The sequence below is a fragment of the Procambarus clarkii genome, unplaced genomic scaffold, assembly GCF_040958095.1.
Source record: "Procambarus clarkii isolate CNS0578487 unplaced genomic scaffold, FALCON_Pclarkii_2.0 HiC_scaffold_131, whole genome shotgun sequence".
Classification (NCBI taxonomy): domain Eukaryota; kingdom Metazoa; phylum Arthropoda; class Malacostraca; order Decapoda; family Cambaridae; genus Procambarus; species Procambarus clarkii.
Window position 1 is genome coordinate 220,985 of NW_027189164.1, and position 18,380 is coordinate 239,364.

Consider the following 18,380-nt stretch of genomic DNA (forward strand, 5'->3'; position numbering starts at 1 on the left):
CACTTGTGGTTTATTCAAGTATAGGCTTATAGCATGGACACGAGTTCTCTCACATTGACAGTGGCTTGATGAAAAACGCAGACTAACCTCACACTTATCTGGTGCCCTCGGTAAGTGGAGATATTTGAGATGTATATATATCTCGAAGTCTCTACTTCTTTTGTAGGGTCCGATGGTGTAGTGGGTCAAAGCGTACTAGTTATGGCAGCTACTGGAAGGTAGTTGTGCTTTCTGGGTTCGAGTCCCATTGGTGGGTGTTGTCCAAAGATTGTTAATCTTCACTTGTGGTTTATGCAAGTATAGGCTTATATCATGGACACGAGTTCTCTCACATTGACAGTGGCTTGATGAAAACGCAGACTAACCTCACACTTATCTGGTGCCCTCGGGAAGTGGAGATATTTAAGATGTATATATATCTCGAAGTCTCTACTTCTTTTGTAGGGTCTGATGGAGTAGTGGGTTAAAGCGTACTAGTTATGGGAGCTACTGGAAGGTAGTTGTGCTTTCTGGGTTCGAGTCCCACTGGTGGGTGTTGTCCAAAGATTGTTAATCTTCACTTGTGGTTTATGCAAATATAGGCTTATAGCAAGGACACGAGTTCTCTCACATTGACAGTGGCTTGATGAAAAACGCAGACTAACCTCACACTTATCTGGTGCCCTCGGGAAGTGGAGATATTTAAGATGTATATATATCTCGAAGTCTCTACTTCTTTTGTAGGGTCTGATGGTGTAGTGGGTTAAAGCGTACTAGTTATGGCAGCTACTGGAAGGTAGTTGTGCTTTCTGGGTTCGAGTCCCACTGGTGGGTGTTGTCCAAAGATTGTTAATCTTCACTTGTGGTTTATGCAAGTATAGGCTTATAGCATGGACACGTGTTCTCTCACATTGACAGTGGCTTGATGAAAAATGCAGACTAACCTCACACTTATCTGGTGCCCTCGGGAAGTGGAGATATTTGAGATGTATATATATCTCGAAGTCTCTACTTCTTTTGTAGGGTCTGATGGTGTAGTGGGTTAAAGCGTACTAGTTATGGCAGCTACTGGAAGGTAGTTGAGCTTTCTGGGTTCGAGTCCCACTGGTGGGAGTTGTCCAAAGATTGTTAATCTTCACTTGTGGTTTAAGCAAGTATAGGCTTATAGCATGGACACGAGTTCTCTCACATTGACAGTGGCTTGATGAAAAATGCAGACTAACCTCACACTTATCTGGTGCCCTCGGGAAGTGGAGATATTTGAGATGTATATATATCTCGAAGTCTCTACTTCTTTTGTAGGGTCTGATGGTGTAGTGGGTTAAAGCGTACTAGTTATGGCAGCTACTGGAAGGTAGTTGTGCTTTCTGGGTTCGAGTCCCACTGGTGGGTGTTGTCCAAGATTGGTAATCTTCACTTGTGGTTTATGCACGTATAGGCTTATAGCATGGACACGAGTTCTCTCACATTGACAGTGGCTTGATGAAAAACGCAGACTAACCTCACACTTATCTGGTGCCCTCGGGAAGTGGAGATATTTGAGATGTATATATATCTCGAAGTCTCTACTTCTTTTGTAGGGTCTGATGGGGTAGTGGGTTAAAGCGTACTAGTTATGGCAGCTACTGGAAGGTAGTTGTGCTTTCTGGGTTCGAGTCCCACTGTTGGGTGTTGTCCAAAGATTGTTAATCTTCACTTGTGGTTTATTCAAGTATAGGCTTATAGCATGGACACGAGTTCTCTCACATTGACAGTGGCTTGATGAAAAACGCAGACTAACCTCACACTTATCTGGTGCCCTCGGTAAGTGGAGATATTTGAGATGTATATATATCTCGAAGTCTCTACTTCTTTTGTAGGGTCCGATGGTGTAGTGGGTCAAAGCGTACTAGTTATGGCAGCTACTGGAAGGTAGTTGTGCTTTCTGGGTTCGAGTCCCATTGGTGGGTGTTGTCCAAAGATTGTTAATCTTCACTTGTGGTTTATGCAAGTATAGGCTTATATCATGGACACGAGTTCTCTCACATTGACAGTGGCTTGATGAAAACGCAGACTAACCTCACACTTATCTGGTGCCCTCGGGAAGTGGAGATATTTAAGATGTATATATATCTCGAAGTCTCTACTTCTTTTGTAGGGTCTGATGGAGTAGTGGGTTAAAGCGTACTAGTTATGGCAGCTACTGGAAGGTAGTTGTGCTTTCTGGGTTCGAGTCCCACTGGTGGGTGTTGTCCAAAGATTGTTAATCTTCACTTGTGGTTTATGCAAATATAGGCTTATAGCAAGGACACGAGTTCTCTCACATTGACAGTGGCTTGATGAAAAACGCAGACTAACCTCACACTTATCTGGTGCCCTCGGGAAGTGGAGATATTTAAGATGTATATATATCTCGAAGTCTCTACTTCTTTTGTAGGGTCTGATGGTGTAGTGGGTTAAAGCGTACTAGTTATGGCAGCTACTGGAAGGTAGTTGTGCTTTCTGGGTTCGAGTCCCACTGGTGGGTGTTGTCCAAAGATTGTTAATCTTCACTTGTGGTTTATGCAAGTATAGGCTTATAGCATGGACACGTGTTCTCTCACATTGACAGTGGCTTGATGAAAAATGCAGACTAACCTCACACTTATCTGGTGCCCTCGGGAAGTGGAGATATTTGAGATGTATATATATCTCGAAGTCTCTACTTCTTTTGTAGGGTCTGATGGTGTAGTGGGTTAAAGCGTACTAGTTATGGCAGCTACTGGAAGGTAGTTGAGCTTTCTGGGTTCGAGTCCCACTGGTGGGAGTTGTCCAAAGATTGTTAATCTTCACTTGTGGTTTAAGCAAGTATAGGCTTATAGCATGGACACGAGTTCTCTCACATTGACAGTGGCTTGATGAAAAATGCAGACTAACCTCACACTTATCTGGTGCCCTCGGGAAGTGGAGATATTTGAGATGTATATATATCTCGAAGTCTCTACTTCTTTTGTAGGGTCTGATGGTGTAGTGGGTTAAAGCGTACTAGTTATGGCAGCTACTGGAAGGTAGTTGTGCTTTCTGGGTTCGAGTCCCACTGGTGGGTGTTGTCCAAAGATTGTTAATCTTCACTTGTGGTTTATGCAAGTATAGGCTTATAGCATGGACACGAGTTCTCTCACATTGACAGTGGCTTGATGAAAAATGCAGACTAACCTCACACTTATCTGGTGCCCTCGGGAAGTGGAGATATTTGAAATGTATATATATCTCGAAGTCTCTACTTCTTTTGTAGGGTCTGATGGTGTAGTGGGTTAAAGCGTACTAGTTATGGCAGCTACTGGAAGGTAGTTGTGCTTTCTGGGTTCGAGTCCCACTGTTGGGTGTTGTCCAAAGATTGTTAATCTTCACTTGTGGTTTATTCAAGTATAGGCTTATAGCATGGACACGAGTTCTCTCACATTGACAGTGGCTTGATGAAAAACGCAGACTAACCTCACACTTATCTGGTGCCCTCGGTAAGTGGAGATATTTGAGATGTATATATATCTCGAAGTCTCTACTTCTTTTGTAGGGTCCGATGGTGTAGTGGGTCAAAGCGTACTAGTTATGGCAGCTACTGGAAGGTATTTGTGCTTTCTGGGTTCGAGTCCCATTGGTGGGTGTTGTCCAAAGATTGTTAATCTTCACTTGTGGTTTATGCAAGTATAGGCTTATATCATGGACACGAGTTCTCTAACATTGACAGTGGCTTGATGAAAAACGCAGACTAACCTCACACTTATCTGGTGCCCTCGGGAAGTGGAGATATTTAAGATGTATATATATCTCGAAGTCTCTACTTCTTTTGTAGGGTCTGATGGTGTAGTGGGTTAAAGCGTACTAGTTATGGCAGCTACTGGAAGGTAGTTGTGCTTTCTGGGTTCGAGTCCCACTGGTGGGTGTTGTCCAAAGATTGTTAATCTTCACTTGTGGTTTATGCAAATATAGGCTTATAGCAAGGACACGAGTTCTCTCACATTGACAGTGGCTTGATGAAAAACACAGACTAACCTCAAACTTATCTGGTGCCCTCGGGAAGTGGAGATATTTAAGATGTATATATATCTCGAAGTCTCTACTTCTTTTGTAGGGTCTGATGGTGTAGTGGGTTAAAGCGTACTAGTTATGGCAGCTACTGGAAGGTAGTTGAGCTTTCTGGGTTCGAGTCCCACTGGTGGGAGTTGTCCAAAGATTGTTAATCTTCACTTGTGGTTTAAGCAAGTGTAGGCTTATAGCATGGACACGAGTTCTCTCACATTGACAGTGGCTTGATGAAAAATGCAGACTAACCTCACACTTATCTGGTGCCCTCGGGAAGTGGAGATTTTTGAGATGTATATATATCTCGAAGTCTCTACTTCTTTTGTAGGGTCTGATGGTATAGTGGGTTAAAGCGTACTAGTTATGGCAGCTACTGGAAGGTAGTTGTGCTTTCTGGGTTCGAGTCCCACTGGTGGGTGTTGTCCAAAGATTGTTAATCTTCACTTGTGGTTTATGCAAGTATAGGCTTATAGCATGGACACGAGTTCTCTCACATTGACAGTGGCATGATGAAAAATGCAGACTAACCTCACACTTATCTGGTGCCCTCGGGAAGTGGAGATATTTGAGATGTATATTTATCTCGAAGTCTCTACTTCTTTTGTAGGGTCTGATGGTGTAGTGGGTTAAAGCGTACTAGTTATGGCAGCTACTGGAAGGTAGTTGTGCTTTCTGGGTTCGAGTCCCACTGGTGGGTGTTGTCCAAAGATTGTTAATCTTCACTTGTGGTTTATGCAAGTATAGGCTTATAGCATGGACACGAGTTCTCTCACATTGACAGTGGCTTGATGAAAAATGCAGACTAACCTCACACTTATCTGGTGCCCTCGGGAAGTGGAGATATTTGAGATGTATATATATCTTGAAGTCAATACTTCTTTTGTAGTGTCTGATGGTGTAGTGGGTTAAAGCGTACTAGTTATGGCAGCTACTGGAAGGTAGTTGTTCTTTCTGGGTTCGAGTCCCACTGGTGGGTGTTGTCCAAAGATTGTTAATCTTCACTTGTGGTTTATGCAAGTATAGGCTTATAGCATGGACACGAGTTCTCTCACATTGACAGTGGCTTGATGAAAAACGCAGACTAACCTCACACTTATCTGGTGCCCTCGGGAAGTGGAGATATTTAAGATGTATATATATCTCGAAGTCTCTACTTCTTTTGTAGGGTCTGATGGTGTAGTGGGTTAAAGCGTACTAGTTATGGCAGCTACTGGAAGGTAGTTGTGCTTTCTGGGTTCGAGTCCCACTGGTGGGTGTTGTCCAAAGATTGTTAATCTTCACTTGTGGTTTATGCAAATATAGGCTTATAGCAAGGACACGAGTTCTCTCACATTGACAGTGGCTTGATGAAAAACACAGACTAACCTCACACTTATCTGGTGCCCTCGGGAAGTGGAGATATTTAAGATATATATATATCTCGAAGTCTCTACTTCTTTTGTAGGGTCTGATGGTGTAGTGGGTTAAAGCGTACTAGTTATGGCAGCTACTGGAAGGTAGTTGTGCTTTCTGGGTTCGAGTCCCACTGGTGGGTGTTGTCCAAAGATTGTTAATCTTCACTTGTGGTTTATGCAAGTATAGGCTTATAGCATGGACACGTGTTCTCTCACATTGACAGTGGCTTGATGAAAAATGCAGACTAACCTCACACTTATCTGGTGCCCTCGGGAAGTGGAGATATTTGAGATGTATATATATCTCGAAGTCTCTACTTCTTTTGTAGGTTCTGATAGTGTAGTGGGTTAAAGCGTACTAGTTATGGCAGCTACTGGAAGGTAGTTGAGCTTTCTGGGTTCGAGTCCCACTGGTGGGAGTTGTCCAAAGATTGTTAATCTTCACTTGTGGTTTAAGCAAGTGTAGGCTTATAGCATGGACACGAGTTCTCTCACATTGACAGTGGCTTGATGAAAAATGCAGACTAACCTCACACTTATCTGGTGCCCTCGGGAAGTGGAGATATTTGAGATGTATATATATCTCGAAGTCTCTACTTCTTTTGTAGGGTCTGATGGTGTAGTGGGTTAAAGCGTACTAGTTATGGCAGCTACTGGAAGGTAGTTGTGCTTTCTGGGTTCGAGTCCCACTGGTGGGTGTTGTCCAAGATTGGTAATCTTCACTTGTGGTTTATGCAAGTATAGGCTTATAGCATGGACACGAGTTCTCTCACATTGACAGTGGCTTGATGAAAAACGCAGACTAACCTCACACTTATCTGGTGCCCTCGGGAAGTGGAGATATTTGAGATGTATATATATCTCGAAGTCTCTACTTCTTTTGTAGGGTCTGATGGTGTAGTGGGTTAAAGCGTACTAGTTATGGCAGCTACTGGAAGGTAGTTGTGCTTTCGGGGTTCGAGTCCCACTGGTGGGTGTTGTCCAAAGATTGTTAATCTTCACTTGAGGTTTATGCAAGTATAGGCTTATAGCATGGACACGAGTTCTCTCACATTGACAGTGGCTTGATGAAAAATGCAGACTAACCTCACACTTATCTGGTGCCCTCGGGAAGTGGAGATATTTGAGATGTATATTTATCTCGAAGTCTCTACTTCTTTTGTAGGGTCTGATGGTGTAGTGGGTTAAAGCGTACTAGTTATGGCAGCTACTGGAAGGTAGTTGTGCTTTCTGGGTTCGAGTCCCACTGGTGGGTGTTGTCCAAAGATTGTTAATCTTCACTTGTGGTTTATGCAAGTATAGGCTTATAGCATGGACACGAGTTCTCTCACATTGACAGTGGCTTGATGAAAAACGCAGACTAACCTCACACTTATCTGGTGCCCTCGGGAAGTGGAGATATTTGAGATGTATATATATCTTGAAGTCAATACTTCTTTTGTAGTGTCTGATGGTGTAGTGGGTTAAAGCGTACTAGTTATGGCAGCTACTGGAAGGTAGTTGTTCTTTCTGGGTTCGAGTCCCACTGGTGGGTGTTGTCCAAAGATTGTTAATCTTCACTTGTGGTTTATGCAAGTATAGGCTTATAGCATGGACACGAGTTCTCTCACATTGACAGTGGCTTGATGAAAAACGCAGACTAACCTCACACTTATCTGGTGCCCTCGGGAAGTGGATATATTTGAGATGTATATATATCTCGAAGTCTCTACTTCTTTTGTAGGGTCTGATGGGGTAGTGGGTTAAAGCGTACTAGTTATGGCAGCTACTGGAAGGTAGTTGTGCTTTCTGGGTTCGAGTCCCACTGTTGGGTGTTGTCCAAAGATTGTTAATCTTCACTTGTGGTTTATTCAAGTATAGGCTTATAGCATGGACACAAGTTCTCTCACATTGACAGTGGCTTGATGAAAAACGCAGACTAACCTCACACTTATCTGGTGCCCTCGGTAAGTGGAGATATTTGAGATGTATATATATCTCGAAGTCTCTACTTCTTTTGTAGGGTCCGATGGTGTAGTGGGTCAAAGCGTACTAGTTATGGCAGCTACTGGAAGGTAGTTGTGCTTTCTGGGTTCGAGTCCCATTGGTGGGTGTTGTCCAAAGATTGTTAATCTTCACTTGTGGTTTATGCAAGTATAGGCTTATATCATGGACACGAGTTCTCTCACATTGACAGTGGCTTGATGAAAAACGCAGACTAACCTCACACTTATCTGGTGCCCTCGGGAAGTGGAGATATTTAAGATGTATATATATCTCGAAGTCTCTACTTCTTTTGTAGGGTCTGATGGTGTAGTGGGTTAAAGCGTACTAGTTATGGCAGCTACTGGAAGGTAGTTGTGCTTTCTGGGTTCGAGTCCCACTGGTGGGTGTTGTCCAAAGATTGTTAATCTTCACTTGTGGTTTATGCAAATATAGGCTTATAGCAAGGACACGAGTTCTCTCACATTGACAGTGGCTTGATGAAAAATGCAGACTAACCTTACACTTATCTGGTGCCCTCGGGAAGTGGAGATATTTGAGATGTATATATATCTCGAAGTCTCTACTTCTTTTGTAGGGTCTGATGGTGTAGTGGGTTAAAGCGTACTAGTTATGGCAGCTACTGGAAGGTAGTTGTGCTTTCTGGGTTCGAGTCCCACTGGTGGGTGTTGTCCAAAGATTGTTAATCTTCATTTGTGGTTTATGCAAGTATAGGCTTATAGCATGGACACGTGTTCTCTCACATTGACAGTGGCTTGATGAAAAATGCAGACTAACCTCACACTTATCTGGTGCCCTCGGGAAGTGGAGATATTTGAGATGTATATATATCTCGAAGTCTCTACTTCTTTTGTAGGATCTGATGGTGTAGTGGGTTAAAGCGTACTAGTTATGGCAGCTACTGGAAGGTAGTTGAGCTTTCTGGGTTCGAGTCCCACTGGTGGGAGTTGTCCAAAGATTGTTAATCTTCACTTGTGGTTTAAGCAAGTATAGGCTTATAGCATGGACACGAGTTCTCTCACATTGACAGTGGCTTGATGAAAAACGCAGACTAACCTCACACTTATCTGGTGCCCTCGGGAAGTGGAGATATTTGAGATGTATATATATCTCGAAGTCTCTACTTCTTTTGTTGGGTCTGATGGTGTCGTGGGTTTAAGCGTACTAGTTATGGCAGCTACTGGAAGGTAGTTGTGCTTTCTGGGTTCGAGTCCCACTGGTGGGTGTTGTCCAAAGATTGTTAATCTTCACTTGTGGTTTATGCAAGTATAGGCTTATAGCATGGACACGAGTTCTCTCATATTGTCAGTGGCTTGATGAAAAACGCAGACTATCCTCACTCTTATCTGGTGCCCTCGGGAAGTGGAGATATTTGAGATGTATATATATCTCGAAGTCTTTACTTCTTTTGTAGGGTCTGATGGTGTAGTGGGTTAAAGCGTACTAGTTATGGCAGCTACTGGAAGGTAGTTGTGCTTTCTGGGTTCGAGTCCCACTGGTGGGTGTTGTCCAAAGATTGTTAATCTTCACTTGTGGTTTATGCAAGTATAGGCTTATAGCATGGACACGAGTTCTCTCACATTGACAGTGGCTTGATGAAAAATGCAGACTAACCTTACACTTATCTGGTGCCCTCGGGAAGTGGAGATATTTGAGATGTATATATATCTCGAAGTCTCTACTTCTTTTGTAGGGTCTGATGGTGTAGTGGGTTAAAGCGTACTAGTTATGGCAGCTACTGGAAGGTAGTTGTGCTTTCTGGGTTCGAGTCCCACTGGTGGGTGTTGTCCAAAGATTGTTAATCTTCATTTGTGGTTTATGCAAGTATAGGCTTATAGCATGGACACGTGTTCTCTCACATTGACAGTGGCTTGATGAAAAATGCAGACTAACCTCACACTTATCTGGTGCCCTCGGGAAGTGGAGATATTTGAGATGTATATATATCTCGAAGTCTCTACTTCTTTTGTAGGATCTGATGGTGTAGTGGGTTAAAGCGTACTAGTTATGGCAGCTACTGGAAGGTAGTTGAGCTTTCTGGGTTCGAGTCCCACTGGTGGGAGTTGTCCAAAGATTGTTAATCTTCACTTGTGGTTTAAGCAAGTATAGGCTTATAGCATGGACACGAGTTCTCTCACATTGACAGTGGCTTGATGAAAAACGCAGACTAACCTCACACTTATCTGGTGCCCTCGGGAAGTGGAGATATTTGAGATGTATATATATCTCGAAGTCTCTACTTCTTTTGTTGGGTCTGATGGTGTAGTGGGTTTAAGCGTACTAGTTATGGCAGCTACTGGAAGGTAGTTGTGCTTTCTGGGTTCGAGTCCCACTGGTGGGTGTTGTCCAAAGACTGTTAATCTTCACTTGTGGTTTATGCAAGTATAGGCTTATAGCATGGACACGAGTTCTCTCATATTGTCAGTGGCTTGATGAAAAACGCAGACTAACCTCACTCTTATCTGGTGCCCTCGGGAAGTGGAGATATTTGAGATGTATATATATCTCGAAGTCTTTACTTCTTTTGTAGGGTCTGATGGTGTAGTGGGTTTAAGCGTACTAGTTATGGCAGCTACTGGAAGGTAGTTGTGCTTTCTGGGTTCGAGTCCCACTGGTGGGTGTTGTCCAAGATTGTTAATCTTCACTTGTGGTTTATGCAAGTATAGGCTTATATCATGGACACGAGTTCTCTCACATTGACAGTGGCTTGATGAAAAACGCAGACTAACCTCACACTTATCTGGTGCCCTCGGGAAGTGGAGACATTTGAGATGTATATATATCTCGAAGTCTCTACTTCTTTTGTAGGGTCTGATGGTGTAGTGGGTTTAAGCGTACTAGTTATGGCAGCTACTGGAAGGTAGTTGTGCTTTCTGGGTTCGAGTCCCACTGGTGGGTGTTGTCCAAATATTGTTAATCTTCACTTGTGGTTTATGCAAATATAGGCTTATAGCAAGGACACGAGTTCTCTCACATTGACAGTGGCTTGATGAAAAACGCAGACTAACCTCACACTTATCTGGTGCCCTCGGGAAGTGGAGATATTTAAGATGTATATATATCTCGAAGTCTCTACTTCTTTTGTAGGGTCTGATGGTGTAGTGGGTTAAAGCGAACTAGTTATGGCAGCTACTGGAAGGTAGTTGTGCTTTCTGGGTTCGAGTCCCACTGGTGGGTGTTGTCCAAAGATTGTTAATCTTCACTTGTGGTTTATGCAAGTATAGGCTTATAGCATGGACACGTGTTCTCTCACATTGACAGTGACTTGATGAAAAATGCAGACTAACCTCACACTTATCTGGTGCCCTCGGGAAGTGGAGATATTTGAGATGTATATATATCTCGAAGTCTCTACTTCTTTTGTAGGGTCTGATGGTGTAGTGGGTTAAAGCGTACTAGTTATGGCAGCTACTGGAAGGTAGTTGAGCTTTCTGGGTTCGAGTCCCACTGGTGGGAGTTGTCCAAAGATTGTTAATCTTCACTTGTGGTTTAAGCAAGTATAGGCTTATAGCATGGACACGAGTTCTCTCACATTGACAGTGGCTTGATGAAAAACGCAGACTAACCTCACACTTATCTGGTGCCCTCGGGAAGTGGAGATATTTGAGATGTATATATATCTCGAAGTCTCTACTTCTTTTGTTGGGTCTGATGGTGTAGTGGGTTTAAGCGTACTAGTTATGGCAGCTACTGGAAGGTAGTTGTGCTTTCTGGGTTCGTGTCCCACTGGTGGGTGTTGTCCAAAGATTGTTAATCTTCACTTGTGGTTTATGCAAGTATAGGCTTATAGCATGGACACGAGTTCTCTCATATTGTCAGTGGCTTGATGAAAAACGCAGACTAACCTCACTCTTATCTGGTGCCCTCGGGAAGTGGAGATATTTGAGATGTATATATATCTCGAAGTCTTTACTTCTTTTGTAGGGTCTGATGGTGTAGTGGGTTTAAGCGTACTAGTTATGGCAGCTACTGGAAGGTAGTTGTGCTTTCTGGGTTCGAGTCCCACTGGTGGGTGTTGTCCAAGATTGTTAATCTTCACTTGTGGTTTATGCAAGTATAGGCTTATATCATGGACACGAGTTCTCTCACATTGACAGTGGCTTGATGAAAAACGCAGACTAACCTCACACTTATCTGGTGCCCTCGGGAAGTGGAGACATTTGAGATGTATATATATCTCGAAGTCTCTACTTCTTTTGTAGGGTCTGATGGTGTAGTGGGTTTAAGCGTACTAGTTATGGCAGCTACTGGAAGGTAGTTGTGCTTTCTGGGTTCGAGTCCCACTGGTGGGTGTTGTCCAAATATTGTTAATCTTCACTTGTGGTTTATGCAAATATAGGCTTATAGCAAGGACACGAGTTCTCTCACATTGACAGTGGCTTGATGAAAAACGCAGACTAACCTCACACTTATCTGGTGCCCTCGGGAAGTGGAGATATTTAAGATGTATATATATCTCGAAGTCTCTACTTCTTTTGTAGGGTCTGATGGTGTAGTGGGTTAAAGCGTACTAGTTATGGCAGCTACTGGAAGGTAGTTGTGCTTTCTGGGTTCGAGTCCCACTGGTGGGTGTTGTCCAAAGATTGTTAATCTTCACTTGTGGTTTATGCAAGTATAGGCTTATAGCATGGACACGAGTTCTCTCACATTGACAGTGGCTTGATGAAAAATGCAGACTAACCTTACACTTATCTGGTGCCCTCGGGAAGTGGAGATATTTGAGATGTATATATATCTCGAAGTCTCTACTTCTTTTGTAGGGTCTGATGGTGTAGTGGGTTAAAGCGTACTAGTTATGGCAGCTACTGGAAGGTAGTTGTGCTTTCTGGGTTCGAGTCCCACTGGTGGGTGTTGTCCAAAGATTGTTAATCTTCACTTGTGGTTTATGCAAGTATAGGCTTATAGCATGGACACGTGTTCTCTCACATTGACAGTGGCTTGATGAAAAATGCAGACTAACCTCACACTTATCTGGTGCCCTCGGGAAGTGGAGATATTTGAGATGTATATATATCTCGAAGTCTCTACTTCTTTTGTAGGGTCTGATGGTGTAGTGGGTTAAAGCGTACTAGTTATGGCAGCTACTGGAAGGTAGTTGAGCTTTCTGGGTTCGAGTCCCACTGGTGGGAGTTGTCCAAAGATTGTTAATCTTCACTTGTGGTTTTGAAAAATGCAGACTAACCTCACACTTATCTGGTGCTCTCGGGAAGTGGAGATATTTGAGATGTATATATATCTCGAAGTCTCTACTTCTTTTGTAGGGTCTGATGGTGTAGTGGGTTAAAGCGTACTAGTTATGGCAGCTACTGGAAGGTAGTTGTGCTTTCTGGGTTCGAGTCCCACTGGTGGGTGTTGTCCAAAGATTGTTAATCTTCACTTGTGGTTTATGCAAGTATAGGCTTATAGCATGGACACGAGTTCTCTCACATTGACAGTGGCTTGATGAAAAATGCAGACTAACCTCACACTTATCTGGTGCCCTCGGGAAGTGGAGATATTTGAGATGTATATATATCTCGAAGTCTATACTTCTTTTGTAGGGTCTGATGGTGTAGTGGGTTAAAACGTACTAGTTATGGCAGCTACTGGAAGGTAGTTGTGCTTTCTGGGTTCGAGTCCCACTGGTGGGTGTTGTCCAAAGATTGTTAATCTTCACTTGTTGTTTATGCAAGTATAGGTTTATAGCATGGACACGAGTTCTCTCACATTGACAGTGGCTTGATGAAAAATGCAGACTAACCTCACACTTATCTGATGCCCTCAGGAAGTGGAGATATTTGAGATGTATATATATCTCGAAGACTCTACTTCTTTTGTAGGTTCTGATGGTGTAGTGGGTTAAAGCGTACTAGTTATGGCAGCTCCTGGAAAATAGTTGAGCTTTCTGGGTTCGAGTCCCACTGGTGGGTGTTGTCCAAAGATTGTTAATCTTCACTTGTGGTTTATGCAAGTATAGGCTTATAGCATGGACACGAGTTCTCTCACATTGACAGTGGCTTGATGAAAAATGCAGACTAACCTTACACTTATCTGGTGCCCTCGGGAAGTGGAGATATTTGAGATGTATATATATCTCGAAGTCTCTACTTCTTTTGTAGGGTCTGATGGTGTAGTGGGTTAAAGCGTACTAGTTATGGCAGCTACTGGAAGGTAGTTGTGCTTTCTGGGTTCGAGTCCCACTGGTGGGTGTTGTCCAAAGATTGTTAATCTTCACTTGTGGTTTATGCAAGTATAGGCTTATAGCATGGACACGTGTTCTCTCACATTGACAGTGGCTTGATGAAAAATGCAGACTAACCTCACACTTATCTGGTGCCCTCGGGAAGTGGAGATATTTGAGATGTATATATATCTCGAAGTCTCTACTTCTTTTGTAGGGTCTGATGGTGTAGTGGGTTAAAGCGTACTAGTTATGGCAGCTACTGGAAGGTAGTTGAGCTTTCTGGGTTCGAGTCCCACTGGTGGGAGTTGTCCAAAGATTCTTAATCTTCACTTGTGGTTTATGCAAGTATAGGCTTATAGCATGGACACGAGTTCTCTCACATTGACAGTGGCTTGATGAAAAACGCAGACTAACCTCACACTTATCTGGTGCCCTCGGGAAGTGGAGATATTTGAGATGTATATATATCTCGAAGTCTCTACTTCTTTTGTAGGGTCTGATGGTATAGTGGGTTAAAGCGTACTAGTTATGGCAGCTACTGGAAGGTTGTTGTGCTTTCTGGGTTCGAGTCCCACTGGTGGGTGTTGTCCAAAGATTGTTAATCTTCACTTGTGGTTTATGCAAGTATAGGCTTATAGCATGGACACGAGTTCTCTCACATTGACAGTGGCATGATGAAAAACTGCAGACTAACCTCACACTTATCTGATGCCCTCAGGGAAGTGGAGATATTTGAGATGTATATATATCTCGAAGACTCTACTTCTTTTGTAGGTTCTGATGGTGTAGTGGTTTAAAGCGTACTAGTTATGGCAGCTCCTGGAAAAGTAGTTGATGCTTTCTGGGTTCGAGTCCCACTGGTGGGTGTTGTCCAAAGATTGTTAATCTTCACTTGTGGTTTATGCAAGTATAGGCTTATAGCATGGACACGAGTTCTCTCACATTGACAGTGGCTTGATGAAAAATGCAGACTAACCTCACACTTATCTGGTGCCCTCGGGAAGTGGAGATATTTGAGATGTATATATATCTCGAAGTCTCTACTTCTTGTGTTGGGTCTGATGGTGTAGTGGGTTAAAGCGTACTAGTTATGGAAGCTACTGGAAGGTAGTTGTGCTTTCTGGGTTCGAGTCCCACTGGTGGGTGTTGTCCAAAGATTGTTAATCTTCACTTGTGGTTTATGCAAGTTTAGGCTTATAGCATGGACACGAGTTCTCTCACATTGACAGTGGCTTGATGAAAAATGCAGACTAACCTCACACTTATCTGGTGCCCTCGGGAAGTGGAGATATTTGAGATGTATATATATCTCGAAGTCTATACTTCTTTTGTAGGGTCTGATGGTGTAGTGGGTTAAAGCGTACTAGTTATGGCAGCTACTGGAAGGTAGTTGTGCTTTCAGGGTTCGAGTCCCACTGGAGGGTGTTGTCCAAAGATTCTTAATCTTCACTTGTGGTTTATGCAAGTATAGGCTTATAGCATGGACACGAGTTCTCTCACATTGACAGTGGCGTGATGAAAAACGCAGACTAACCTCACACTTATCTGGTGCCCTCGGGAAGTGGAGATATTTGAGATGTATATATATCTCGAAGTCTCTACTTCTTTTGTAGGGTCTGATGGTATAGTGGGTTAAAGCGTACTAGTTATGGCAGCTACTGGAAGGTTGTTGTGCTTTCTGGGTTCGAGTCCCACTGGTGGGTGTTCTCCAAAGATTGTTAATCTTCTCTTGTGGTTTATGCAAGTATAGGCTTATAGCATGGACACGAGTTCTCTCACATTGACAATGGCATGATGAAAAACGCAGACTAACCTCACACTTATCTGGTTCCCTTGGGAAGTGGAGATATTTGAGATGTATATATATCTCGAAGTCTCTACTTCTTTTGTAGGGTCTGATGGTGTAGTGGTTTAAAGCGTACTAGTTATGGCAGCTACTGGAAGGTAGTTGTGCTTTCTGGGTTCGAGTCCCACTGGTGGGTGTTGTCCAAAGATTGTTAATCTTCACTTGTGGTTTATGCAAGTATAGGCTTATAGCATGGACACGAGTTCTCTCACATTGACAGTGGCTTGATGAAAAATGCAGACTAACCTCACACTTATCTGGTGCCCTCGGGAAGTGGAGATATTTGAGATGTATATATATCTCGAAGTCTCTACTTCTTTTGTAGGGTCTGATGGTGTAGTGGGTTAAAGCGTACTAGTTATGGCAGCTACTGGAAGGTAGTTGTGCTTTCTGGGTTCGAGTCCCACTGGTGGGTGTTGTCCAAAGATTGTTAATCTTCACTTGTGGTTTATGCAAGTATAGGCTTGTAGCATGGACACGAGTTCTCTCACATTGACAGTGGGTTGATGAAAAACGCAGACTAACCTCACACTTATCTGGTGCCCTCGGGAAGTGGAGATATTTGAGATGTATATATATCTCGAAGTCTCTACTTCTTTTGTAGGGTCTGATGGTGCAGTGGGTTAAAGCGTACTAGTTATGGCAGCTACTGGAAGGTAGTTGTGCTTTCTGGGTTCGAGTCCCACTGGTGGGTGTTGTCCAAGATTGTTAATCTTCACTTGTGGTTTATGCAAGTATAGGCTTATAGCATGGACACGAGTTCTCTCACATTGACAGTGGCTTGATGAAAAACGCAGACTAACCTCACACTTATCTGGTGCCCTCGGGAAGTGGAGATATTTGAGATGTATATATATCTCGAAGTCTCTACTTCTTTTGTACGGTCTGATGGTGTAGTGGGTTAAAGCGTACTAGTTATGGCAGCTACTGGAAGGTTGTTGTGCTTTCTGGGTTCGAGTCCCACTGGTGGGTGTTGTCCAAAGATTGTTAATCTTCACTTGTGGTTTATGCAAGTATAGGCTTGTAGCATGGACACGAGTTCTCTCACATTGACAGTGGGTTGATGAAAAACGCAGACTAACCTCACACTTATCTGGTGCCCTCGGGAAGTGGAGATATTTGAGATGTATATATATCTCGAAGACTCTACTTCTTTTGTAGGGTCTGATGGTGCAGTGGGTTAAAGCGTACTAGTTATGGCAGCTACTGGAAGGTAGTTGTGCTTTCTGGGTTCGAATCCCACTGGTGGGTGTTGTCCAAAGATTGTTAATCTTCACTTGTGGTTTATGCAAGTATAGGCTTATAGAATGGACACGAGTTCTCTCACATTGACAGTGGCTTGATGAAAAATGCAGACTAACCTCACTTATCTGGTGCCCTCGGGAAGTGGAGATATTTGAGATGTATATATATCTCGAAGTCTCTACTTCTTTTGTAGGGTCTGATGGTGTAGTGGGTTAAAACGTACTAGTTATGGCAGCTACTGGAAGGTAGTTGTGCTTTCTGGGTTCGAGTCCCACTGGTGGGTGTTGTCCAAAAATTGTTAATCTTCACTTGTGGTTTATGCAAGTATAGGCTTATAGCATGGACACGAGTTCTCTCACATTGACAGTGGCTTGATGAAAAATGCAGACTAACCTTACACTTATCTGGTGCCCTCGGGAAGTGGAGATATTTGAGATGTATATATATCTCGAAGTCTCTACTTCTTTTGTAGGGTCTGATGGTGTAGTGGGTTAAAGCGTACTAGTTATGGCAGCTACTGGAAGGTAGTTGTGCTTTCTGGGTTCGAGTCCCACTGGTGGGTGTTGTCCAAAGATTGTTAATCTTCACTTGTGGTTTATGCAAGTATAGGCTTATAGCATGGACACGAGTTCTCTCACATTGACAGTGGCTTGATGAAAAATGCAGACTAACCTCACACTTATCTGGTGCCCTCGGGAAGTGGAGATATTTGAGATGTATATATATCTCGAAGTCTCTACTTATCTTGTAGGGTCTGATGGTGTAGAGGGTTAAAGCGTACTAGTTATGGCAGCTACTGGAAGGTAGTTGTGCTTTCTGGGTTCGAGTCCCACAGGTGGGTGTTGTCCAAAGATTGTTAATCTTCACTTGTGGTTTATGCAAGTATAGGCTTATAGCATGGACACGAGTTCTCTCACATTGACAGTGGCTAGATGAAAAACGCAGACTAACCTCACACTTATCTGGTGCTCTCGGGAAGTGGAGATATTTGAGATGTATATATATCTCGAAGTCTCTCCTTCTTTTGTAGGGTCTGATGGTGTAGTGGGTTAAAGCGTACTAGTTATGGCAGCTACTGGAAGGTAGTTGTGCTTTCTGGGTTCGAGTCCCACTGGTGGGTGTTGTCCAAAGATTGTTAATCTTCACTTGTGGTTTATGCAAGTATAGGCTTATAGCATGGACACGAGTTCTCTCACATTGACAGTGGCTTGATGAAAAATGCAGACTAACCTCACACTTATCTGGTGCCCTCGGGAAGTGGAGATATTTGAGATGTATATATATCTCGAAGTCTATACTTCTTTTGTAGGGTCTGATGGTGTAGTGGGTTAAAACGTACTAGTTATGGCAGCTACTGGAAGGTAGTTGTGCTTTCTGGGTTCGAGTCCCACTGGTGGGTGTTGTCCAAAGATTGTTAATCTTCACTTGTGGTTTATGCAAGTATAGGTTTATAGCATGGACACGAGTTCTCTCACATTGACAGTGGCTTGATGAAAAATGCAGACTAACCTCACACTTATCTGATGCCCTCAGGAACTGGAGATATTTGAGATGTATATATATCTCGAAGACTCTACTTCTTTTGTAGGTTCTGATGGTGTAGTGGGTTAAAGCGTACTAGTTATGGCAGCTCCTGGAAAATAGTTGAGCTTTCTGGGTTCGAGTCCCACTGGTGGGTGTTGTCCAAAGATTGTTAATCTTCACTTGTGGTTTATGCAAGTATAGGCTT